We start from the raw sequence: 21,563 nt of genomic DNA, 5'->3' as shown, positions 1-21,563 counted from the left end.
AGAGATTAGACAGAATGCAGAGGTCTATGTGTCGAGTAATATCTCAAGTTTTGATCACGTTGCAATCTCCATAAAGTAATACTTTGAGTATTTGAATTTATTTCGAGTTCTCTGTATTTCATCAGCGACTATTATTGTACAGATGATGTACTGGTCAGCCTGCACTGTTTCCTCACACTGTCATCTCTAGACAAGAGTCGTTTTCATACGACAAGTGTCCCTTTTGACGTGTTTGTGGCTGTGGCGCGGAAGTAACCTCACGAGGGGAACGCCGCATTTACGACTAACACTCTCTGTTTGTAGCTCACACTACCGAAGAAACAGTTTGGTGCCGTAGGTGCGCTTGTGTTTAATGCAAATTTTTGATTTCACTTAGAAGAACACGGCCAGTATCGTGCTGTTGCACATTACAAAGGATCTCAATGATATGCATGGTGCTCCAGAGAAGCGACAAAATCTGTGTCAGGAGTGGGATTCGAACCCACGCCCTCATTCGAGGACCAGAAGGCTCTAGCTGCTACTGCAGCCAAGGTTGTTCCTTGAGTCTGGCGCCTTAGACCGCTCGGCCATCCTGACACTTGATTAGATCCTCCTCGTTTGTTCTATTAGAGTACTTGCAGTTGATGCAGTTGTCGCATCCACGTTGCCACAGTACACAGGCATGAGTTCTGCAACCAGAAGACGTTCGCCAGACGCAGCCGCACAAATATAGCACAGAATGTACCACCAAAAGAGTTTCTCAAATCCATATAATCACAGCAATCAATACATTTTGTTCGAAACTAAGTCGTCTGTTACAGACATCAGAGATTAGACAGAATGCAGAGGTCTATGTGTCGAGTAATATCTCAAGTTTTGATCACGTTGCAATCTCCATAAAGTAATACTTTGAGTATTTGAATTTATTTCGAGTTCTCTGTATTTCATCAGCGACTATTATTGTACAGATGATGTACTGGTCAGCCTGCACTGTTTCCTCACACTGTCATCTCTAGACAAGAGTCGTTTTCATACGACAAGTGTCCCTTTTGACGTGTTTGTGGCTGTGGCGCGGAAGTAACCTCACGAGGGGAACGCCGCATTTACGACTAACACTCTCTGTTTGTAGCTCACACTACCGAAGAAACAGTTTGGTGCCGTAGGTGCGCTTGTGTTTAATGCAAATTTTTGATTTCACTTAGAAGAACACGGCCAGTATCGTGCTGTTGCACATTACAAAGGATCTCAATGATATGCATGGTGCTCCAGAGAAGCGACAAAATCTGTGTCAGGAGTGGGATTCGAACACACGCCCTCATTCGAGGACCAGAAGGCTCTAGCTGCTACTGCAGCTAAGGTTGTTCCTTGAGTCTGGCGCCTTAGACCGCTCGGCCATCCTGACACTTGATTAGATCCTCCTCGTTTGTTCTATTAGAGTACTTGCAGTTGATGCAGTTGTCGCATCCACGTTGCCACAGTACACAGGCATGAGTTCTGCAACCAGAAGACGTTCGCCAGACGCAGCCGCACAAATATACCACAGAATGTACCACCAAAAGAGTTTCTCAAATCCATATAATCACAGCAATCAATACATTTTGTTCGAAACTAAGTCGTCTGTTACAGACATCAGAGATTAGACAGAATGCAGAGGTCTATGTGTCGAGTAATATCTCAAGTTTTGATCACGTTGCAATCTCCATAAAGTAATACTTTGAGTATTTGAATTTATTTCGAGTTCTCTGTATTTCATCAGCGACTATTATTGTACAGATGATGTACTGGTCAGCCTGCACTGTTTCCTCACACTGTCATCTCTAGACAAGAGTCGTTTTCATACGACAAGTGTCCCTTTTGACGTGTTTGTGGCTGTGGCGCGGAAGTAACCTCACGAGGGGAACGCCGCATTTACGACTAACACTCTCTGTTTGTAGGTCACACTACCGAAGAAACAGTTTGGTGCCGTAGGTGCGCTTGTGTTTAATGCAAATTTTTGATTTCACTTAGAAGAACACGGCCAGTATCGTGCTGTTGCACATTACAAAGGATCTCAATGATATGCATGGTGCTCCAGAGAAGCGACAAAATCTGTGTCAGGAGTGGGATTCGAACCCACGCCCTCATTCGAGGACCAGAAGGCTCTAGCTGCTACTGCAGCCAAGGTTGTTCCTTGAGTCTGGCGCCTTAGACCGCTCGGCCATCCTGACACTTGATTAGATCCTTCTCGTTTGTTCTATTAGAGGACTTGCAGTTGATGCAGTTGTCGCATCCACGTTGCCACAGTACACAGGCATGAGTTCTGCAACCAGAAGACGTTCGCCAGACGCAGCCGCACAAATATAGCACAGAATGTACCACCAAAAGAGTTTCTCAAATCCATATAATCACAGCAATCAATACATTTTGTTCGAAACTAAGTCGTCTGTTACAGACATCAGAGATTAGACAGAATGCAGAGGTCTATGTGTCGAGTAATATCTCAAGTTTTGATCACGTTGCAATCTCCATAAAGTAATACTTTGAGTATTTGAATTTATTTCGAGTTCTCTGTATTTCATCAGCGACTATTATTGTACAGATGATGTACTGGTCAGCCTGCACTGTTTCCTCACAGTGTCATCTCTAGACAAGAGTCGTTTTCATACGACAAGTGTCCCTTTTGACGTGTTTGTGGCTGTGGCGCGGAAGTAACCTCACGAGGGGAACGCCGCATTTACGACTAACACTCTCTGTTTGTAGCTCACACTACCGAAGAAACAGTTTGGTGCCGTAGGTGCGCTTGTGTTTAATGCAAATTTTTGATTTCACTTAGAAGAACACGGCCAGTATCGTGCTGTTGCACATTACAAAGGATCTCAATGATATGCATGGTGCTCCAGAGAAGCGACAAAATCTGTGTCAGGAGTGGGATTCGAACCCACGCCCTCATTCGAGGACCAGAAGGCTCTAGCTGCTACTGCAGCCAAGGTTGTTCCTTGAGTCTGGCGCCTTAGACCGCTCGGCCATCCTGACACTTGATTAGATCCTCCTCGTTTGTTCTATTAGAGTACTTGCAGTTGATGTAGTTGTCGCATCCACGTTGCCACAGTACACAGGCATGAGTTCTGCAACCAGAAGACGTTCGCCAGACGCAGCCGCACAAATATAGCACAGAATGTACCACCAAAAGAGTTTCTCAAATCCATATAATCACAGCAATCAATACATTTTGTTCGAAACTAAGTCGTCTGTTACAGACATCAGAGATTAGACAGAATGCAGAGGTCTATGTGTCGAGTAATATCTCAAGTTTTGATCACGTTGCAATCTCCATAAAGTAATACTTTGAGTATTTGAATTTATTTCGAGTTCTCTGTATTTCATCAGCGACTATTATTGTACAGATGATGTACTGGTCAGCCTGCACTGTTTCCTCACACTGTCATCTCTAGACAAGAGTCGTTTTCATACGACAAGTGTCCCTTTTGACGTGTTTGTGGCTGTGGCGCGGAAGTAACCTCACGAGGGGAACGCCGCATTTACGACTAACACTCTCTGTTTGTAGCTCACACTACCGAAGAAACAGTTTGGTGCCGTAGGTGCGCTTGTGTTTAATGCAAATTTTTGATTTCACTTAGAAGAACACGGCCAGTATCGTGCTGTTGCACATTACAAAGGATCTCAATGATATGCATGGTGCTCCAGAGAAGCGACAAAATCTGTGTCAGGAGTGGGATTCGAACCCACGCCCTCATTCGAGGACCAGAAGGCTCTAGCTGCTACTGCAGCCAAGGTTGTTCCTTGAGTCTGGCGCCTTAGACCGCTCGGCCATCCTGACACTTGATTAGATCCTCCTCGTTTGTTCTATTAGAGTACTTGCAGTTGATGTAGTTGTCGCATCCACGTTGCCACAGTACACAGGCATGAGTTCTGCAACCAGAAGACGTTCGCCAGACGCAGCCGCACAAATATAGCACAGAATGTACCACCAAAAGAGTTTCTCAAATCCATATAATCACAGCAATCAATACATTTTGTTCGAAACTAAGTCGTCTGTTACAGACATCAGAGATTAGACAGAATGCAGAGGTCTATGTGTCGAGTAATATCTCAAGTTTTGATCACGTTGCAATCTCCATAAAGTAATACTTTGAGTATTTGAATTTATTTCGAGTTCTCTGTATTTCATCAGCGACTATTATTGTACAGATGATGTACTGGTCAGCCTGCACTGTTTCCTCACACTGTCATCTCTAGACAAGAGTCGTTTTCATACGACAAGTGTCCCTTTTGACGTGTTTGTGGCTGTGGCGCGGAAGTAACCTCACGAGGGGAACGCCGCATTTACGACTAACACTCTCTGTTTGTAGCTCACACTACCGAAGAAACAGTTTGGTGCCGTAGGTGCGCTTGTGTTTAATGCAAATTTTTGATTTCACTTAGAAGAACACGGCCAGTATCGTGCTGTTGCACATTACAAAGGATCTCAATGATATGCATGGTGCTCCAGAGAAGCGACAAAATCTGTGTCAGGAGTGGGATTCGAACCCACGCCCTCATTCGAGGACCAGAAGGCTCTAGCTGCTACTGCAGCCAAGGTTGTTCCTTGAGTCTGGCGCCTTAGACCGCTCGGCCATCCTGACACTTGATTAGATCCTCCTCGTTTGTTCTATTAGAGTACTTGCAGTTGATGTAGTTGTCGCATCCACGTTGCCACAGTACACAGGCATGAGTTCTGCAACCAGAAGACGTTCGCCAGACGCAGCCGCACAAATATAGCACAGAATGTACCACCAAAAGAGTTTCTCAAATCCATATAATCACAGCAATCAATACATTTTGTTCGAAACTAAGTCGTCTGTTACAGACATCAGAGATTAGACAGAATGCAGAGGTCTATGTGTCGAGTAATATCTCAAGTTTTGATCACGTTGCAATCTCCATAAAGTAATACTTTGAGTATTTGAATTTATTTCGAGTTCTCTGTATTTCATCAGCGACTATTATTGTACAGATGATGTACTGGTCAGCCTGCACTGTTTCCTCACACTGTCATCTCTAGACAAGAGTCGTTTTCATACGACAAGTGTCCCTTTTGACGTGTTTGTGGCTGTGGCGCGGAAGTAACCTCACGAGGGGAACGCCGCATTTACGACTAACACTCTCTGTTTGTAGCTCACACTACCGAAGAAACAGTTTGGTGCCGTAGGTGCGCTTGTGTTTAATGCAAATTTTTGATTTCACTTAGAAGAACACGGCCAGTATCGTGCTGTTGCACATTACAAAGGATCTCAATGATATGCATGGTGCTCCAGAGAAGCGACAAAATCTGTGTCAGGAGTGGGATTCGAACCCACGCCCTCATTCGAGGACCAGAAGGCTCTAGCTGCTACTGCAGCCAAGGTTGTTCCTTGAGTCTGGCGCCTTAGACCGCTCGGCCATCCTGACACTTGATTAGATCCTCCTCGTTTGTTCTATTAGAGTACTTGCAGTTGATGTAGTTGTCGCATCCACGTTGCCACAGTACACAGGCATGAGTTCTGCAACCAGAAGACGTTCGCCAGACGCAGCCGCACAAATATAGCACAGAATGTACCACCAAAAGAGTTTCTCAAATCCATATAATCACAGCAATCAATACATTTTGTTCGAAACTAAGTCGTCTGTTACAGACATCAGAGATTAGACAGAATGCAGAGGTCTATGTGTCGAGTAATATCTCAAGTTTTGATCACGTTGCAATCTCCATAAAGTAATACTTTGAGTATTTGAATTTATTTCGAGTTCTCTGTATTTCATCAGCGACTATTATTGTACAGATGATGTACTGGTCAGCCTGCACTGTTTCCTCACACTGTCATCTCTAGACAAGAGTCGTTTTCATACGACAAGTGTCCCTTTTGACGTGTTTGTGGCTGTGGCGCGGAAGTAACCTCACGAGGGGAACGCCGCATTTACGACTAACACTCTCTGTTTGTAGCTCACACTACCGAAGAAACAGTTTGGTGCCGTAGGTGCGCTTGTGTTTAATGCAAATTTTTGATTTCACTTAGAAGAACACGGCCAGTATCGTGCTGTTGCACATTACAAAGGATCTCAATGATATGCATGGTGCTCCAGAGAAGCGACAAAATCTGTGTCAGGAGTGGGATTCGAACCCACGCCCTCATTCGAGGACCAGAAGGCTCTAGCTGCTACTGCAGCCAAGGTTGTTCCTTGAGTCTGGCGCCTTAGACCGCTCGGCCATCCTGACACTTGATTAGATCCTCCTCGTTTGTTCTATTAGAGTACTTGCAGTTGATGTAGTTGTCGCATCCACGTTGCCACAGTACACAGGCATGAGTTCTGCAACCAGAAGACGTTCGCCAGACGCAGCCGCACAAATATAGCACAGAATGTACCACCAAAAGAGTTTCTCAAATCCATATAATCACAGCAATCAATACATTTTGTTCGAAACTAAGTCGTCTGTTACAGACATCAGAGATTAGACAGAATGCAGAGGTCTATGTGTCGAGTAATATCTCAAGTTTTGATCACGTTGCAATCTCCATAAAGTAATACTTTGAGTATTTGAATTTATTTCGAGTTCTCTGTATTTCATCAGCGACTATTATTGTACAGATGATGTACTGGTCAGCCTGCACTGTTTCCTCACACTGTCATCTCTAGACAAGAGTCGTTTTCATACGACAAGTGTCCCTTTTGACATGTTTGTGGCTGTGGCGCGGAAGTAACCTCACGAGGGGAACGCCGCATTTACGACTAACACTCTCTGTTTGTAGCTCACACTACCGAAGAAACAGTTTGGTGCCGTAGGTGCGCTTGTGTTTAATGCAAATTTTTGATTTCACTTAGAAGAACACGGCCAGTATCGTGCTGTTGCACATTACAAAGGATCTCAATGATATGCATGGTGCTCCAGAGAACCGACAAAATCTGTGTCAGGAGTGGGATTCGAACCCACGCCCTCATTCGAGGACCAAAAGGCTCTAGCTGCTACTGCAGCCAAGGTTGTTCCTTGAGTCTGGCGCCTTAGACCGCTCGGCCATCCTGACACTTGATTAGATCCTCCTCGTTTGTTCTATTAGAGTACTTGCAGTTGATGTAGTTGTCGCATCCACGTTGCCACAGTACACAGGCATGAGTTCTGCAACCAGAAGACGTTCGCCAGACGCAGCCGCACAAATATAGCACAGAATGTACCACCAAAAGAGTTTCTCAAATCCATATAATCACAGCAATCAATACATTTTGTTCGAAACTAAGTCGTCTGTTACAGACATCAGAGATTAGACAGAATGCAGAGGTCTATATGTCGAGTAATATCTCAAGTTTTGATCACGTTGCAATCTCCATAAAGTAATACTTTGAGTATTTGAATTTATTTCGAGTTCTCTGTATTTCATCAGCGACTATTATTGTACAGATGATGTACTGGTCAGCCTGCACTGTTTCCTCACACTGTCATCTCTAGACAAGAGTCGTTTTCATACGACAAGTGTCCCTTTTGACGTGTTTGTGGCTGTGGCGCGGAAGTAACCTCACGAGGGGAACGCCGCATTTACGACTAACACTCTCTGTTTGTAGCTCACACTACCGAAGAAACAGTTTGGTGCCGTAGGTGCGCTTGTGTTTAATGCAAATTTTTGATTTCACTTAGAAGAACACGGCCAGTATCGTGCTGTTGCACATTACAAAGGATCTCAATGATATGCATGGTGCTCCAGAGAAGCGACAAAATCTGTGTCAGGAGTGGGATTCGAACCCACGCCCTCATTCGAGGACCAGAAGGCTCTAGCTGCTACTGCAGCCAAGGTTGTTCCTTGAGTCTGGCGCCTTAGACCGCTCGGCCATCCTGACACTTGATTAGATCCTCCTCGTTTGTTCTATTAGAGTACTTGCAGTTGATGTAGTTGTCGCATCCACGTTGCCACAGTACACAGGCATGAGTTCTGCAACCAGAAGACGTTCGCCAGACGCAGCCGCACAAATATAGCACAGAATGTACCACCAAAAGAGTTTCTCAAATCCATATAATCACAGCAATCAATACATTTTGTTCGAAACTAAGTCGTCTGTTACAGACATCAGAGATTAGACAGAATGCAGAGGTCTATGTGTCGAGTAATATCTCAAGTTTTGATCACGTTGCAATCTCCATAAAGTAATACTTTGAGTATTTGAATTTATTTCGAGTTCTCTGTATTTCATCAGCGACTATTATTGTACAGATGATGTACTGGTCAGCCTGCACTGTTTCCTCACACTGTCATCTCTAGACAAGAGTCGTTTTCATACGACAAGTGTCCCTTTTGACGTGTTTGTGGCTGTGGCGCGGAAGTAACCTCACGAGGGGAACGCCGCATTTACGACTAACACTCTCTGTTTGTAGCTCACACTACCGAAGAAACAGTTTGGTGCCGTAGGTGCGCTTGTGTTTAATGCAAATTTTTGATTTCACTTAGAAGAACACGGCCAGTATCGTGCTGTTGCACATTACAAAGGATCTCAATGATATGCATGGTGCTCCAGAGAAGCGACAAAATCTGTGTCAGGAGTGGGATTCGAACCCACGCCCTCATTCGAGGACCAGAAGGCTCTAGCTGCTACTGCAGCCAAGGTTGTTCCTTGAGTCTGGCGCCTTAGACCGCTCGGCCATCCTGACACTTGATTAGATCCTCCTCGTTTGTTCTATTAGAGTACTTGCAGTTGATGTAGTTGTCGCATCCACGTTGCCACAGTACACAGGCATGAGTTCTGCAACCAGAAGACGTTCGCCAGACGCAGCCGCACAAATATAGCACAGAATGTACCACCAAAAGAGTTTCTCAAATCCATATAATCACAGCAATCAATACATTTTGTTCGAAACTAAGTCGTCTGTTACAGACATCAGAGATTAGACAGAATGCAGAGGTCTATGTGTCGAGTAATATCTCAAGTTTTGATCACGTTGCAATCTCCATAAAGTAATACTTTGAGTATTTGAATTTATTTCGAGTTCTCTGTATTTCATCAGCGACTATTATTGTACAGATGATGTACTGGTCAGCCTGCACTGTTTCCTCACACTGTCATCTCTAGACAAGAGTCGTTTTCATACGACAAGTGTCCCTTTTGACGTGTTTGTGGCTGTGGCGCGGAAGTAACCTCACGAGGGGAACGCCGCATTTACGACTAACACTCTCTGTTTGTAGCTCACACTACCGAAGAAACAGTTTGGTGCCGTAGGTGCGCTTGTGTTTAATGCAAATTTTTGATTTCACTTAGAAGAACACGGCCAGTATCGTGCTGTTGCACATTACAAAGGATCTCAATGATATGCATGGTGCTCCAGAGAAGCGACAAAATCTGTGTCAGGAGTGGGATTCGAACCCACGCCCTCATTCGAGGACCAAAAGGCTCTAGCTGCTACTGCAGCCAAGGTTGTTCCTTGAGTCTGGCGCCTTAGACCGCTCGGCCATCCTGACACTTGATTAGATCCTCCTCGTTTGTTCTATTAGAGTACTTGCAGTTGATGTAGTTGTCGCATCCACGTTGCCACAGTACACAGGCATGAGTTCTGCAACCAGAAGACGTTCGCCAGACGCAGCCGCACAAATATAGCACAGAATGTACCACCAAAAGAGTTTCTCAAATCCATATAATCACAGCAATCAATACATTTTGTTCGAAACTAAGTCGTCTGTTACAGACATCAGAGATTAGACAGAATGCAGAGGTCTATGTGTCGAGTAATATCTCAAGTTTTGATCACGTTGCAATCTCCATAAAGTAATACTTTGAGTATTTGAATTTATTTCGAGTTCTCTGTATTTCATCAGCGACTATTATTGTACAGATGATGTACTGGTCAGCCTGCACTGTTTCCTCACACTGTCATCTCTAGACAAGAGTCGTTTTCATACGACAAGTGTCCCTTTTGACGTGTTTGTGGCTGTGGCGCGGAAGTAACCTCACGAGGGGAACGCCGCATTTACGACTAACACTCTCTGTTTGTGGCTCACACTACCGAAGAAACAGTTTGGTGCCGTAGGTGCGCTTGTGTTTAATGCAAATTTTTGATTTCACTTAGAAGAACACGGCCAGTATCGTGCTGTTGCACATTACAAAGGATCTCAATGATATGCATGGTGCTCCAGAGAAGCGACAAAATCTGTGTCAGGAGTGGGATTCGAACCCACGCCCTCATTCGAGGACCAGAAGGCTCTAGCTGCTACTGCAGCCAAGGTTGTTCCTTGAGTCTGGCGCCTTAGACCGCTCGGCCATCCTGACACTTGATTAGATCCTCCTCGTTTGTTCTATTAGAGTACTTGCAGTTGATGTAGTTGTCGCATCCACGTTGCCACAGTACACAGGCATGAGTTCTGCAACCAGAAGACGTTCGCCAGACGCAGCCGCACAAATATAGCACAGAATGTACCACCAAAAGAGTTTCTCAAATCCATATAATCACAGCAATCAATACATTTTGTTCGAAACTAAGTCGTCTGTTACAGACATCAGAGATTAGACAGAATGCAGAGGTCTATGTGTCGAGTAATATCTCAAGTTTTGATCACGTTGCAATCTCCATAAAGTAATACTTTGAGTATTTGAATTTATTTCGAGTTCTCTGTATTTCATCAGCGACGATTATTGTACAGATGATGTACTGGTCAGCCTGCACTGTTTCCTCACACTGTCATCTCTAGACAAGAGTCGTTTTCATACGACAAGTGTCCCTTTTGACGTGTTTGTGGCTGTGGCGCGGAAGTAACCTCACGAGGGGAACGCCGCATGTACGACTAACACTCTCTGTTTGTAGCTCACACTACCGAAGAAACAGTTTGGTGCCGTAGGTGCGCTTGTGTTTAATGCAAATTTTTGATTTCACTTAGAAGAACACGGCCAGTATCGTGCTGTTGCACATTACAAAGGATCTCAATGATATGCATGGTGCTCCAGAGAAGCGACAAAATCTGTGTCAGGAGTGGGATTCGAACCCACGCCCTCATTCGAGGACCAGAAGGCTCTAGCTGCTACTGCAGCCAAGGTTGTTCCTTGAGTCTGGCGCCTTAGACCGCTCGGCCATCCTGACACTTGATTAGATCCTCCTCGTTTGTTCTATTAGAGTACTTGCAGTTGATGTAGTTGTCGCATCCACGTTGCCACAGTACACAGGCATGAGTTCTGCAACCAGAAGACGTTCGCCAGACGCAGCCGCACAAATATAGCACAGAATGTACCACCAAAAGAGTTTCTCAAATCCATATAATCACAGCAATCAATACATTTTGTTCGAAACTAAGTCGTCTGTTACAGACATCAGAGATTAGACAGAATGCAGAGGTCTATGTGTCGAGTAATATCTCAAGTTTTGATCACGTTGCAATCTCCATAAAGTAATACTTTGAGTATTTGAATTTATTTCGAGTTCTCTGTATTTCATCAGCGACGATTATTGTACAGATGATGTACTGGTCAGCCTGCACTGTTTCCTCACACTGTCATCTCTAGACAAGAGTCGTTTTCATACGACAAGTGTCCCTTTTGACGTGTTTGTGGCTGTGGCGCGGAAGTAACCTCACGAGGGGAACGCCGCATTTACGACTAACACTCTCTGTTTGTAGCTCACACTACCGAAGAAACAGTTTGGTGCCGTAGGTGCGCTTGTGTTTAATGCAAATTTTTGATTTCACTTAGAAGAACACGGCCAGTATCGTGCTGTTGCACATTACAAAGGATCTCAATGATATGCATGGTGCTCCAGAGAAGCGACAAAATCTGTGTCAGGAGTGGGATTCGAACCCACGCCCTCATTCGAGGACCAGAAGGCTCTAGCTGCTACTGCAGCCAAGGTTGTTCCTTGAGTCTGGCGCCTTAGACCGCTCGGCCATCCTGACACTTGATTAGATCCTCCTCGTTTGTTCTATTAGAGTACTTGCAGTTGATGTAGTTGTCGCATCCACGTTGCCACAGTACACAGGCATGAGTTCTGCAACCAGAAGACGTTCGCCAGACGCAGCCGCACAAATATAGCACAGAATGTACCACCAAAAGAGTTTCTCAAATCCATATAATCACAGCAATCAATACATTTTGTTCGAAACTAAGTCGTCTGTTACAGACATCAGAGATTAGACAGAATGCAGAGGTCTATGTGTCGAGTAATATCTCAAGTTTTGATCACGTTGCAATCTCCATAAAGTAATACTTTGAGTATTTGAATTTATTTCGAGTTCTCTGTATTTCATCAGCGACTATTATTGTACAGATGATGTACTGGTCAGCCTGCACTGTTTCCTCACACTGTCATCTCTAGACAAGAGTCGTTTTCATACGACAAGTGTCCCTTTTGACGTGTTTGTGGCTGTGGCGCGGAAGTAACCTCACGAGGGGAACGCCGCATTTACGACTAACACTCTCTGTTTGTAGCTCACACTACCGAAGAAACAGTTTGGTGCCGTAGGTGCGCTTGTGTTTAATGCAAATTTTTGATTTCACTTAGAAGAACACGGCCAGTATCGTGCTGTTGCACATTACAAAGGATCTCAATGATATGCATGGTGCTCCAGAGAAGCGACAAAATCTGTGTCAGGAGTGGGATTCGAACCCACGCCCTCATTCGAGGACCAGAAGGCTCTAGCTGCTACTGCAGCCAAGGTTGTTCCTTGAGTCTGGCGCCTTAGACCGCTCGGCCATCCTGACACTTGATTAGATCCTCCTCGTTTGTTCTATTAGAGTACTTGCAGTTGATGTTGTAGTCGCATCCACGTTGCCACAGTACACAGGCATGAGTTCTGCAACCAGAAGACGTTCGCCAGACGCAGCCGCACAAATATAGCACAGAATGTACCACCAAAAGAGTTTCTCAAATCCATATAATCACAGCAATCAATACATTTTGTTCGAAACTAAGTCGTCTGTTACAGACATCAGAGATTAGACAGAATGCAGAGGTCTATGTGTCGAGTAATATCTCAAGTTTTGATCACGTTGCAATCTCCATAAAGTAATACTTTGAGTATTTGAATTTATTTCGAGTTCTCTGTATTTCATCAGCGACTATTATTGTACAGATGATGTACTGGTCAGCCTGCACTGTTTCCTCACACTGTCATCTCTAGACAAGAGTCGTTTTCATACGACAAGTGTCCCTTTTGACGTGTTTGTGGCTGTGGCGCGGAAGTAACCTCACGAGGGGAACGCCGCATTTACGACTAACACTCTCTGTTTGTAGCTCACACTACCGAAGAAACAGTTTGGTGCCGTAGGTGCGCTTGTGTTTAATGCAAATTTTTGATTTCACTTAGAAGAACACGGCCAGTATCGTGCTGTTGCACATTACAAAGGATCTCAATGATATGCATGGTGCTCCAGAGAAGCGACAAAATCTGTGTCAGGAGTGGGATTCGAACCCACGCCCTCATTCGAGGACCAGGAGGCTCTAGCTGCTACTGCAGCCAAGGTTGTTCCTTGAGTCTGGCGCCTTAGACCGCTCGGCCATCCTGACACTTGATTAGATCCTCCTCGTTTGTTCTATTAGAGTACTTGCAGTTGATGTAGTTGTCGCATCCACGTTGCCACAGTACACAGGCATGAGTTCTGCAACCAGAAGACGTTCGCCAGACGCAGCCGCACAAATATTGCACAGAATGTACCACCAAAAGAGTTTCTCAAATCCATATAATCACAGCAATCAATACATTTTGTTCGAAACTAAGTCGTCTGTTACAGACATCAGAGATTAGACAGAATGCAGAGGTCTATGTGTCGAGTAATATCTCAAGTTTTGATCACGTTGCAATCTCCATAAAGTAATACTTTGAGTATTTGAATTTATTTCGAGTTCTCTGTATTTCATCAGCGACTATTATTGTACAGATGATGTACTGGTCAGCCTGCACTGTTTCCTCACACTGTCATCTCTAGACAAGAGTCGTTTTCATACGACAAGTGTCCCTTTTGACGTGTTTGTGGCTGTGGCGCGGAAGTAACCTCACGAGGGGAACGCCGCATTTACGACTAACACTCTCTGTTTGTAGCTCACACTACCGAAGAAACAGTTTGGTGCCGTAGGTGCGCTTGTGTTTAATGCAAATTTTTGATTTCACTTAGAAGAACACGGCCAGTATCGTGCTGTTGCACATTACAAAGGATCTCAATGATATGCATGGTGCTCCAGAGAAGCGACAAAATCTGTGTCAGGAGTGGGATTCGAACCCACGCCCTCATTCGAGGACCAGAAGGCTCTAGCTGCTACTGCAGCCAAGGTTGTTCCTTGAGTCTGGCGCCTTAGACCGCTCGGCCATCCTGACACTTGATTAGATCCTCCTCGTTTGTTCTATTAGAGTACTTGCAGTTGATGTAGTTGTCGCATCCACGTTGCCACAGTACACAGGCATGAGTTCTGCAACCAGAAGACGTTCGCCAGACGCAGCCGCACAAATATAGCACAGAATGTACCACCAAAAGAGTTTCTCAAATCCATATAATCACAGCAATCAATACATTTTGTTCGAAACTAAGTCGTCTGTTACAGACATCAGAGATTAGACAGAATGCAGAGGTCTATGTGTCGAGTAATATCTCAAGTTTTGATCACGTTGCAATCTCCATAAAGTAATACTTTGAGTATTTGAATTTATTTCGAGTTCTCTGTATTTCATCAGCGACTATTATTGTACAGATGATGTACTGGTCAGCCTGCACTGTTTCCTCACACTGTCATCTCTAGACAAGAGTCGTTTTCATACGACAAGTGTCCCTTTTGACGTGTTTGTGGCTGTGGCGCGGAAGTAACCTCACGAGGGGAACGCCGCATTTACGACTAACACTCTCTGTTTGTAGCTCACACTACCGAAGAAACAGTTTGGTGCCGTAGGTGCGCTTGTGTTTAATGCAAATTTTTGATTTCACTTAGAAGAACACGGCCAGTATCGTGCTGTTGCACATTACAAAGGATCTCAATGATATGCATGGTGCTCCAGAGAAGCGACAAAATCTGTGTCAGGAGTGGGATTCGAACCCACGCCCTCATTCGAGGACCAGAAGGCTCTAGCTGCTACTGCAGCCAAGGTTGTTCCTTGAGTCTGGCGCCTTAGACCGCTCGGCCATCCTGACACTTGATTAGATCCTCCTCGTTTGTTCTATTAGAGTACTTGCAGTTGATGTAGTTGTCGCATCCACGTTGCCACAGTACACAGGCATGAGTTCTGCAACCAGAAGACGTTCGCCAGACGCAGCCGCACAAATATAGCACAGAATGTACCACCAAAAGAGTTTCTCAAATCCATATAATCACAGCAATCAATACATTTTGTTCGAAACTAAGTCGTCTGTTACAGACATCAGAGATTAGACAGAATGCAGAGGTCTATGTGTCGAGTAATATCTCAAGTTTTGATCACGTTGCAATCTCCATAAAGTAATACTTTGAGTATTTGAATTTATTTCGAGTTCTCTGTATTTCATCAGCGACTATTATTGTACAGATGATGTACTGGTCAGCCTGCACTGTTTCCTCACACTGTCATCTCTAGACAAGAGTCGTTTTCATACGACAAGTGTCCCTTTTGACGTGTTTGTGGCTGTGGCGCGGAAGTAACCTCACGAGGGGAACGCCGCATTTACGACTAACACTCTCTGTTTGTAGCTCACACTACCGAAGAAACAGTTTGGTGCCGTAGGTGCGCTTGTGTTTAATGCAAATTTTTGATTTCACTTAGAAGAACACGGCCAGTATCGTGCTGTTGCACATTACAAAGGATCTCAATGATATGCATGGTGCTCCAGAGAAGCGACAAAATCTGTGTCAGGAGTGGGATTCGAACCCACGCCCTCATTCGAGGACCAGGAGGCTCTAGCTGCTACTGCAGCCAAGGTTGTTCCTTGAGTCTGGCGCCTTAGACCGCTCGGCCATCCTGACACTTGACTAGATCCTCCTCGTTTGTTCTATTAGAGTACTTGCAGTTGATGTAGTTGTCGCATCCACGTTGCCACAGTACACAGGCATGAGTTCTGCAACCAGAAGACGTTCGCCAGACGCAGCCGCACAAATATAGCACAGAATGTACCACCAAAAGAGTTTCTCAAATCCATATAATCACAGCAATCAATACATTTTGTTCGAAACTAAGTCGTCTGTTACAGACATCAGAGATTAGACAGAATGCAGAGGTCTATGTGTCGAGTAATATCTCAAGTTTTGATCACGTTGCAATCTCCATAAAGTAATACTTTGAGTATTTGAATTTATTTCGAGTTCTCTGTATTTCATCAGCGACTATTATTGTACAGATGATGTACTGGTCAGCCTGCACTGTTTCCTCACACTGTCATCTCTAGACAAGAGTCGTTTTCATACGACAAGTGTCCCTTTTGACGTGTTTGTGGCTGTGGCGCGGAAGTAACCTCACGAGGGGAACGCCGCATTTACGACTAACACTCTCTGTTTGTGGCTCACACTACCGAAGAAACAGTTTGGTGCCGTAGGTGCGCTTGTGTTTAATGCAAATTTTTGATTTCACTTAGAAGAACACGGCCAGTATCGTGCTGTTGCACATTACAAAGGATCTCAATGATATGCATGGTGCTCCAGAGAAGCGACAAAATCTGTGTCAGGAGTGGGATTCGAACCCACGCCCTCATTCGAGGACCAGAAGGCTCTAGCTGCTACTGCAGCCAAGGTTGTTCCTTGAGTCTGGCGCCTTAGACCGCTCGGCCATCCTGACACTTGATTAGATCCTCCTCGTTTGTTCTATTAGAGTACTTGCAGTTGATGTAGTTGTCGCATCCACGTTGCCACAGTACACAGGCATGAGTTCTGCAACCAGAAGACGTTCGCCAGACGCAGCCGCACAAATATAGCACAGAATGTACCACCAAAAGAGTTTCTCAAATCCATATAATCACAGCAATCAATACATTTTGTTCGAAACTAAGTCGTCTGTTACAGACATCAGAGATTAGACAGAATGCAGAGGTCTATGTGTCGAGTAATATCTCAAGTTTTGATCACGTTGCAATCTCCATAAAGTAATACTTTGAGTATTTGAATTTATTTCGAGTTCTCTGTATTTCATCAGCGACGATTATTGTACAGATGATGTACTGGTCAGCCTGCACTGTTTCCTCACACTGTCATCTCTAGACAAGAGTCGTTTTCATACGACAAGTGTCCCTTTTGACGTGTTTGTGGCTGTGGCGCGGAAGTAACCTCACGAGGGGAACGCCGCATTTACGACTAACACTCTCTGTTTGTAGCTCACACTACCGAAGAAACAGTTTGGTGCCGTAGGTGCGCTTGTGTTTAATGCAAATTTTTGATTTCACTTAGAAGAACACGGCCAGTATCGTGCTGTTGCACATTACAAAGGATCTCAATGATATGCATGGTGCTCCAGAGAAGCGACAAAATCTGTGTCAGGAGTGGGATTCGAACCCACGCCCTCATTCGAGGACCAGAAGGCTCTAGCTGCTACTGCAGCCAAGGTTGTTCCTTGAGTCTGGCGCCTTAGACCGCTCGGCCATCCTGACACTTGATTAGATCCTCCTCGTTTGTTCTATTAGAGTACTTGCAGTTGATGTAGTTGTCGCATCCACGTTGCCACAGTACACAGGCATGAGTTCTGCAACCAGAAGACGTTCGCCAGACGCAGCCGCACAAATATAGCACAGAATGTACCACCAAAAGAGTTTCTCAAATCCATATAATCACAGCAATCAATACATTTTGTTCGAAACTAAGTCGTCTGTTACAGACATCAGAGATTAGACAGAATGCAGAGGTCTATGTGTCGAGTAATATCTCAAGTTTTGATCACGTTGCAATCTCCATAAAGTAATACTTTGAGTATTTGAATTTATTTCGAGTTCTCTGTATTTCATCAGCGACTATTATTGTACAGATGATGTACTGGTCAGCCTGCACTGTTTCCTCACACTGTCATCTCTAGACAAGAGTCGTTTTCATACGACAAGTGTCCCTTTTGACGTGTTTGTGGCTGTGGCGCGGAAGTAACCTCACGAGGGGAACGCCGCATTTACGACTAACACTCTCTGTTTGTAGCTCACACTACCGAAGAAACAGTTTGGTGCCGTAGGTGCGCTTGTGTTTAATGCAAATTTTTGATTTCACTTAGAAGAACACGGCCAGTATCGTGCTGTTGCACATTACAAAGGATCTCAATGATATGCATGGTGCTCCAGAGAAGCGACAAAATCTGTGTCAGGAGTGGGATTCGAACCCACGCCCTCATTCGAGGACCAGAAGGCTCTAGCTGCTACTGCAGCCAAGGTTGTTCCTTGAGTCTGGCGCCTTAGACCGCTCGGCCATCCTGACACTTGATTAGATCCTCCTCGTTTGTTCTATTAGAGTACTTGCAGTTGATGTAGTTGTCGCATCCACGTTGCCACAGTACACAGGCATGAGTTCTGCAACCAGAAGACGTTCGCCAGACGCAGCCGCACAAATATAGCACAGAATGTACCACCAAAAGAGTTTCTCAAATCCATATAATCACAGCAATCAATACATTTTGTTCGAAACTAAGTCGTCTGTTACAGACATCAGAGATTAGACAGAATGCAGAGGTCTATATGTCGAGTAATATCTCAAGTTTTGATCACGTTGCAATCTCCATAAAGTAATACTTTGAGTATTTGAATTTATTTCGAGTTCTCTGTATTTCATCAGCGACGATTATTGTACAGATGATGTACTGGTCAGCCTGCACTGTTTCCTCACACTGTCATCTCTAGACAAGAGTCGTTTTCATACGACAAGTGTCCCTTTTGACGTGTTTGTGGCTGTGGCGCGGAAGTAACCTCACGAGGGGAACGCCGCATGTACGACTAACACTCTCTGTTTGTAGCTCACACTACCGAAGAAACAGTTTGGTGCCGTAGGTGCGCTTGTGTTTAATGCAAATTTTTGATTTCACTTAGAAGAACACGGCCAGTATCGTGCTGTTGCACATTACAAAGGATCTCAATGATATGCATGGTGCTCCAGAGAAGCGACAAAATCTGTGTCAGGAGTGGGATTCGAACCCACGCCCTCATTCGAGGACCAGAAGGCTCTAGCTGCTACTGCAGCCAAGGTTGTTCCTTGAGTCTGGCGCCTTAGACCGCTCGGCCATCCTGACACTTGATTAGATCCTCCTCGTTTGTTCTATTAGAGTACTTGCAGTTGATGTAGTTGTCGCATCCACGTTGCCACAGTACACAGGCATGAGTTCTGCAACCAGAAGACGTTCGCCAGACGCAGCCGCACAAATATAGCACAGAATGTACCACCAAAAGAGTTTCTCAAATCCATATAATCACAGCAATCAATACATTTTGTTCGAAACTAAGTCGTCTGTTACAGACATCAGAGATTAGACAGAATGCAGAGGTCTATGTGTCGAGTAATATCTCAAGTTTTGATCACGTTGCAATCTCCATAAAGTAATACTTTGAGTATTTGAATTTATTTCGAGTTCTCTGTATTTCATCAGCGACGATTATTGTACAGATGATGTACTGGTCAGCCTGCACTGTTTCCTCACACTGTCATCTCTAGACAAGAGTCGTTTTCATACGACAAGTGTCCCTTTTGACGTGTTTGTGGCTGTGGCGCGGAAGTAACCTCACGAGGGGAACGCCGCATTTACGACTAACACTCTCTGTTTGTAGCTCACACTACCGAAGAAACAGTTTGGTGCCGTAGGTGCGCTTGTGTTTAATGCAAATTTTTGATTTCACTTAGAAGAACACGGCCAGTATCGTGCTGTTGCACATTACAAAGGATCTCAATGATATGCATGGTGCTCCAGAGAAGCGACAAAATCTGTGTCAGGAGTGGGATTCGAACCCACGCCCTCATTCGAGGACCAGAAGGCTCTAGCTGCTACTGCAGCCAAGGTTGTTCCTTGAGTCTGGCGCCTTAGACCGCTCGGCCATCCTGACACTTGATTAGATCCTCCTCGTTTGTTCTATTAGAGTACTTGCAGTTGATGTAGTTGTCGCATCCACGTTGCCACAGTACACAGGCATGAGTTCTGCAACCAGAAGACGTTCGCCAGACGCAGCCGCACAAATATAGCACAGAATGTACCACCAAAAGAGTTTCTCAAATCCATATAATCACAGCAATCAATACATTTTGTTCGAAACTAAGTCGTCTGTTACAGACATCAGAGATTAGACAGAATGCAGAGGTCTATGTGTCGAGTAATATCTCAAGTTTTGATCACGTTGCAATCTCCATAAAGTAATACTTTGAGTATTTGAATTTATTTCGAGTTCTCTGTATTTCATCAGCGACTATTATTGTACAGATGATGTACTGGTCAGCCTGCACTGTTTCCTCACACTGTCATCTCTAGACAAGAGTCGTTTTCATACGACAAGTGTCCCTTTTGACGTGTTTGTGGCTGTGGCGCGGAAGTAACCTCACGAGGGGAACGCCGCATTTACGACTAACACTCTCTGTTTGTAGCTCACACTACCGAAGAAACAGTTTGGTGCCGTAGGTGCGCTTGTGTTTAATGCAAATTTTTGATTTCACTTAGAAGAACACGGCCAGTATCGTGCTGTTGCACATTACAAAGGATCTCAATGATATGCATGGTGCTCCAGAGAAGCGACAAAATCTGTGTCAGGAGTGGGATTCGAACCCACGCCCTCATTCGAGGACCAGAAGGCTCTAGCTGCTACTGCAGCCAAGGTTGTTCCTTGAGTCTGGCGCCTTAGACCGCTCGGCCATCCTGACACTTGATTAGATCCTCCTCGTTTGTTCTATTAGAGTACTTGCAGTTGATGTAGTTGTCGCATCCACGTTGCCACAGTACACAGGCATGAGTTCTGCAACCAGAAGACGTTCGCCAGACGCAGCCGCACAAATATAGCACAGAATGTACCACCAAAAGAGTTTCTCAAATCCATATAATCACAGCAATCAATACATTTTGTTCGAAACTAAGTCGTCTGTTACAGACATCAGAGATTAGACAGAATGCAGAGGTCTATATGTCGAGTAATATCTCAAGTTTTGATCACGTTGCAATCTCCATAAAGTAATACTTTGAGTATTTGAATTTATTTCGAGTTCTCTGTATTTCATCAGCGACGATTATTGTACAGATGATGTACTGGTCAGCCTGCACTGTTTCCTCACACTGTCATCTCTAGACAAGAGTCGTTTTCATACGACAAGTGTCCCTTTTGACGTGTTTGTGGCTGTGGCGCGGAAGTAACCTCACGAGGGGAACGCCGCATGTACGACTAACACTCTCTGTTTGTAGCTCACACTACCGAAGAAACAGTTTGGTGCCGTAGGTGCGCTTGTGTTTAATGCAAATTTTTGATTTCACTTAGAAGAACACGGCCAGTATCGTGCTGTTGCACATTACAAAGGATCTCAATGATATGCATGGTGCTCCAGAGAAGCGACAAAATCTGTGTCAGGAGTGGGATTCGAACCCACGCCCTCATTCGAGGACCAGAAGGCTCTAGCTGCTACTGCAGCCAAGGTTGTTCCTTGAGTCTGGCGCCTTAGACCGCTCGGCCATCCTGACACTTGATTAGATCCTCCTCGTTTGTTCTATTAGAGTACTTGCAGTTGATGTAGTTGT

General features: G+C 44.8%; 27 non-coding genes across 27 annotated transcripts; all 27 read right to left on the bottom strand.

Moving 5' to 3' along the window:
• Nucleotides 1-460: 460 nt before the first annotated feature.
• Trnal-caa (transfer RNA leucine (anticodon CAA)) lies at nucleotides 461-576 on the bottom strand. The gene is made up of 2 exons: nucleotides 539-576; nucleotides 461-506 (listed from the first exon to the last, which is right to left on the bottom strand). It is a non-coding gene; the product is annotated as a tRNA-Leu (tRNA).
• A 689-nt stretch (nucleotides 577-1,265) lies between these two features.
• Trnal-caa (transfer RNA leucine (anticodon CAA)) lies at nucleotides 1,266-1,381 on the bottom strand. Its single transcript has 2 exons — nucleotides 1,344-1,381; nucleotides 1,266-1,311 (listed from the first exon to the last, which is right to left on the bottom strand). It is a non-coding gene; the product is annotated as a tRNA-Leu (tRNA).
• A 689-nt stretch (nucleotides 1,382-2,070) lies between these two features.
• On the bottom strand, nucleotides 2,071-2,186 carry Trnal-caa (transfer RNA leucine (anticodon CAA)). Its single transcript has 2 exons — nucleotides 2,149-2,186; nucleotides 2,071-2,116 (listed from the first exon to the last, which is right to left on the bottom strand). It is a non-coding gene; the product is annotated as a tRNA-Leu (tRNA).
• A 689-nt stretch (nucleotides 2,187-2,875) lies between these two features.
• Trnal-caa (transfer RNA leucine (anticodon CAA)) lies at nucleotides 2,876-2,991 on the bottom strand. Its single transcript has 2 exons — nucleotides 2,954-2,991; nucleotides 2,876-2,921 (listed from the first exon to the last, which is right to left on the bottom strand). It is a non-coding gene; the product is annotated as a tRNA-Leu (tRNA).
• Nucleotides 2,992-3,680: 689 nt separating this feature from the next.
• On the bottom strand, nucleotides 3,681-3,796 carry Trnal-caa (transfer RNA leucine (anticodon CAA)). The gene is made up of 2 exons: nucleotides 3,759-3,796; nucleotides 3,681-3,726 (listed from the first exon to the last, which is right to left on the bottom strand). It is a non-coding gene; the product is annotated as a tRNA-Leu (tRNA).
• Nucleotides 3,797-4,485: 689 nt separating this feature from the next.
• Nucleotides 4,486-4,601, bottom strand: Trnal-caa (transfer RNA leucine (anticodon CAA)). The gene is made up of 2 exons: nucleotides 4,564-4,601; nucleotides 4,486-4,531 (listed from the first exon to the last, which is right to left on the bottom strand). It is a non-coding gene; the product is annotated as a tRNA-Leu (tRNA).
• A 689-nt stretch (nucleotides 4,602-5,290) lies between these two features.
• Nucleotides 5,291-5,406, bottom strand: Trnal-caa (transfer RNA leucine (anticodon CAA)). The gene is made up of 2 exons: nucleotides 5,369-5,406; nucleotides 5,291-5,336 (listed from the first exon to the last, which is right to left on the bottom strand). It is a non-coding gene; the product is annotated as a tRNA-Leu (tRNA).
• Nucleotides 5,407-6,095: 689 nt separating this feature from the next.
• Trnal-caa (transfer RNA leucine (anticodon CAA)) lies at nucleotides 6,096-6,211 on the bottom strand. The gene is made up of 2 exons: nucleotides 6,174-6,211; nucleotides 6,096-6,141 (listed from the first exon to the last, which is right to left on the bottom strand). It is a non-coding gene; the product is annotated as a tRNA-Leu (tRNA).
• Nucleotides 6,212-6,900: 689 nt separating this feature from the next.
• Trnal-caa (transfer RNA leucine (anticodon CAA)) lies at nucleotides 6,901-7,016 on the bottom strand. Its single transcript has 2 exons — nucleotides 6,979-7,016; nucleotides 6,901-6,946 (listed from the first exon to the last, which is right to left on the bottom strand). It is a non-coding gene; the product is annotated as a tRNA-Leu (tRNA).
• Nucleotides 7,017-7,705: 689 nt separating this feature from the next.
• Trnal-caa (transfer RNA leucine (anticodon CAA)) lies at nucleotides 7,706-7,821 on the bottom strand. The gene is made up of 2 exons: nucleotides 7,784-7,821; nucleotides 7,706-7,751 (listed from the first exon to the last, which is right to left on the bottom strand). It is a non-coding gene; the product is annotated as a tRNA-Leu (tRNA).
• Nucleotides 7,822-8,510: 689 nt separating this feature from the next.
• Trnal-caa (transfer RNA leucine (anticodon CAA)) lies at nucleotides 8,511-8,626 on the bottom strand. Its single transcript has 2 exons — nucleotides 8,589-8,626; nucleotides 8,511-8,556 (listed from the first exon to the last, which is right to left on the bottom strand). It is a non-coding gene; the product is annotated as a tRNA-Leu (tRNA).
• A 689-nt stretch (nucleotides 8,627-9,315) lies between these two features.
• Trnal-caa (transfer RNA leucine (anticodon CAA)) lies at nucleotides 9,316-9,431 on the bottom strand. Its single transcript has 2 exons — nucleotides 9,394-9,431; nucleotides 9,316-9,361 (listed from the first exon to the last, which is right to left on the bottom strand). It is a non-coding gene; the product is annotated as a tRNA-Leu (tRNA).
• Nucleotides 9,432-10,120: 689 nt separating this feature from the next.
• Trnal-caa (transfer RNA leucine (anticodon CAA)) lies at nucleotides 10,121-10,236 on the bottom strand. The gene is made up of 2 exons: nucleotides 10,199-10,236; nucleotides 10,121-10,166 (listed from the first exon to the last, which is right to left on the bottom strand). It is a non-coding gene; the product is annotated as a tRNA-Leu (tRNA).
• Nucleotides 10,237-10,925: 689 nt separating this feature from the next.
• Nucleotides 10,926-11,041, bottom strand: Trnal-caa (transfer RNA leucine (anticodon CAA)). Its single transcript has 2 exons — nucleotides 11,004-11,041; nucleotides 10,926-10,971 (listed from the first exon to the last, which is right to left on the bottom strand). It is a non-coding gene; the product is annotated as a tRNA-Leu (tRNA).
• A 689-nt stretch (nucleotides 11,042-11,730) lies between these two features.
• Nucleotides 11,731-11,846, bottom strand: Trnal-caa (transfer RNA leucine (anticodon CAA)). Its single transcript has 2 exons — nucleotides 11,809-11,846; nucleotides 11,731-11,776 (listed from the first exon to the last, which is right to left on the bottom strand). It is a non-coding gene; the product is annotated as a tRNA-Leu (tRNA).
• Nucleotides 11,847-12,535: 689 nt separating this feature from the next.
• Nucleotides 12,536-12,651, bottom strand: Trnal-caa (transfer RNA leucine (anticodon CAA)). The gene is made up of 2 exons: nucleotides 12,614-12,651; nucleotides 12,536-12,581 (listed from the first exon to the last, which is right to left on the bottom strand). It is a non-coding gene; the product is annotated as a tRNA-Leu (tRNA).
• A 689-nt stretch (nucleotides 12,652-13,340) lies between these two features.
• Trnal-caa (transfer RNA leucine (anticodon CAA)) lies at nucleotides 13,341-13,456 on the bottom strand. Its single transcript has 2 exons — nucleotides 13,419-13,456; nucleotides 13,341-13,386 (listed from the first exon to the last, which is right to left on the bottom strand). It is a non-coding gene; the product is annotated as a tRNA-Leu (tRNA).
• A 689-nt stretch (nucleotides 13,457-14,145) lies between these two features.
• On the bottom strand, nucleotides 14,146-14,261 carry Trnal-caa (transfer RNA leucine (anticodon CAA)). Its single transcript has 2 exons — nucleotides 14,224-14,261; nucleotides 14,146-14,191 (listed from the first exon to the last, which is right to left on the bottom strand). It is a non-coding gene; the product is annotated as a tRNA-Leu (tRNA).
• Nucleotides 14,262-14,950: 689 nt separating this feature from the next.
• Trnal-caa (transfer RNA leucine (anticodon CAA)) lies at nucleotides 14,951-15,066 on the bottom strand. Its single transcript has 2 exons — nucleotides 15,029-15,066; nucleotides 14,951-14,996 (listed from the first exon to the last, which is right to left on the bottom strand). It is a non-coding gene; the product is annotated as a tRNA-Leu (tRNA).
• Nucleotides 15,067-15,755: 689 nt separating this feature from the next.
• Trnal-caa (transfer RNA leucine (anticodon CAA)) lies at nucleotides 15,756-15,871 on the bottom strand. The gene is made up of 2 exons: nucleotides 15,834-15,871; nucleotides 15,756-15,801 (listed from the first exon to the last, which is right to left on the bottom strand). It is a non-coding gene; the product is annotated as a tRNA-Leu (tRNA).
• Nucleotides 15,872-16,560: 689 nt separating this feature from the next.
• On the bottom strand, nucleotides 16,561-16,676 carry Trnal-caa (transfer RNA leucine (anticodon CAA)). Its single transcript has 2 exons — nucleotides 16,639-16,676; nucleotides 16,561-16,606 (listed from the first exon to the last, which is right to left on the bottom strand). It is a non-coding gene; the product is annotated as a tRNA-Leu (tRNA).
• A 689-nt stretch (nucleotides 16,677-17,365) lies between these two features.
• Trnal-caa (transfer RNA leucine (anticodon CAA)) lies at nucleotides 17,366-17,481 on the bottom strand. Its single transcript has 2 exons — nucleotides 17,444-17,481; nucleotides 17,366-17,411 (listed from the first exon to the last, which is right to left on the bottom strand). It is a non-coding gene; the product is annotated as a tRNA-Leu (tRNA).
• Nucleotides 17,482-18,170: 689 nt separating this feature from the next.
• Nucleotides 18,171-18,286, bottom strand: Trnal-caa (transfer RNA leucine (anticodon CAA)). The gene is made up of 2 exons: nucleotides 18,249-18,286; nucleotides 18,171-18,216 (listed from the first exon to the last, which is right to left on the bottom strand). It is a non-coding gene; the product is annotated as a tRNA-Leu (tRNA).
• A 689-nt stretch (nucleotides 18,287-18,975) lies between these two features.
• On the bottom strand, nucleotides 18,976-19,091 carry Trnal-caa (transfer RNA leucine (anticodon CAA)). The gene is made up of 2 exons: nucleotides 19,054-19,091; nucleotides 18,976-19,021 (listed from the first exon to the last, which is right to left on the bottom strand). It is a non-coding gene; the product is annotated as a tRNA-Leu (tRNA).
• Nucleotides 19,092-19,780: 689 nt separating this feature from the next.
• Trnal-caa (transfer RNA leucine (anticodon CAA)) lies at nucleotides 19,781-19,896 on the bottom strand. The gene is made up of 2 exons: nucleotides 19,859-19,896; nucleotides 19,781-19,826 (listed from the first exon to the last, which is right to left on the bottom strand). It is a non-coding gene; the product is annotated as a tRNA-Leu (tRNA).
• Nucleotides 19,897-20,585: 689 nt separating this feature from the next.
• Nucleotides 20,586-20,701, bottom strand: Trnal-caa (transfer RNA leucine (anticodon CAA)). The gene is made up of 2 exons: nucleotides 20,664-20,701; nucleotides 20,586-20,631 (listed from the first exon to the last, which is right to left on the bottom strand). It is a non-coding gene; the product is annotated as a tRNA-Leu (tRNA).
• Nucleotides 20,702-21,390: 689 nt separating this feature from the next.
• Nucleotides 21,391-21,506, bottom strand: Trnal-caa (transfer RNA leucine (anticodon CAA)). The gene is made up of 2 exons: nucleotides 21,469-21,506; nucleotides 21,391-21,436 (listed from the first exon to the last, which is right to left on the bottom strand). It is a non-coding gene; the product is annotated as a tRNA-Leu (tRNA).
• Nucleotides 21,507-21,563: the final 57 nt, after the last annotated feature.

The sequence above is a fragment of the Schistocerca gregaria genome, chromosome 2, assembly GCF_023897955.1.
Source record: "Schistocerca gregaria isolate iqSchGreg1 chromosome 2, iqSchGreg1.2, whole genome shotgun sequence".
In the NCBI taxonomy this organism is placed as follows: domain Eukaryota; kingdom Metazoa; phylum Arthropoda; class Insecta; order Orthoptera; family Acrididae; genus Schistocerca; species Schistocerca gregaria.
The sequence above is the reverse complement of the archived record's forward strand: the minus strand, read 5'-3'. Positions and strand labels throughout refer to the sequence as shown.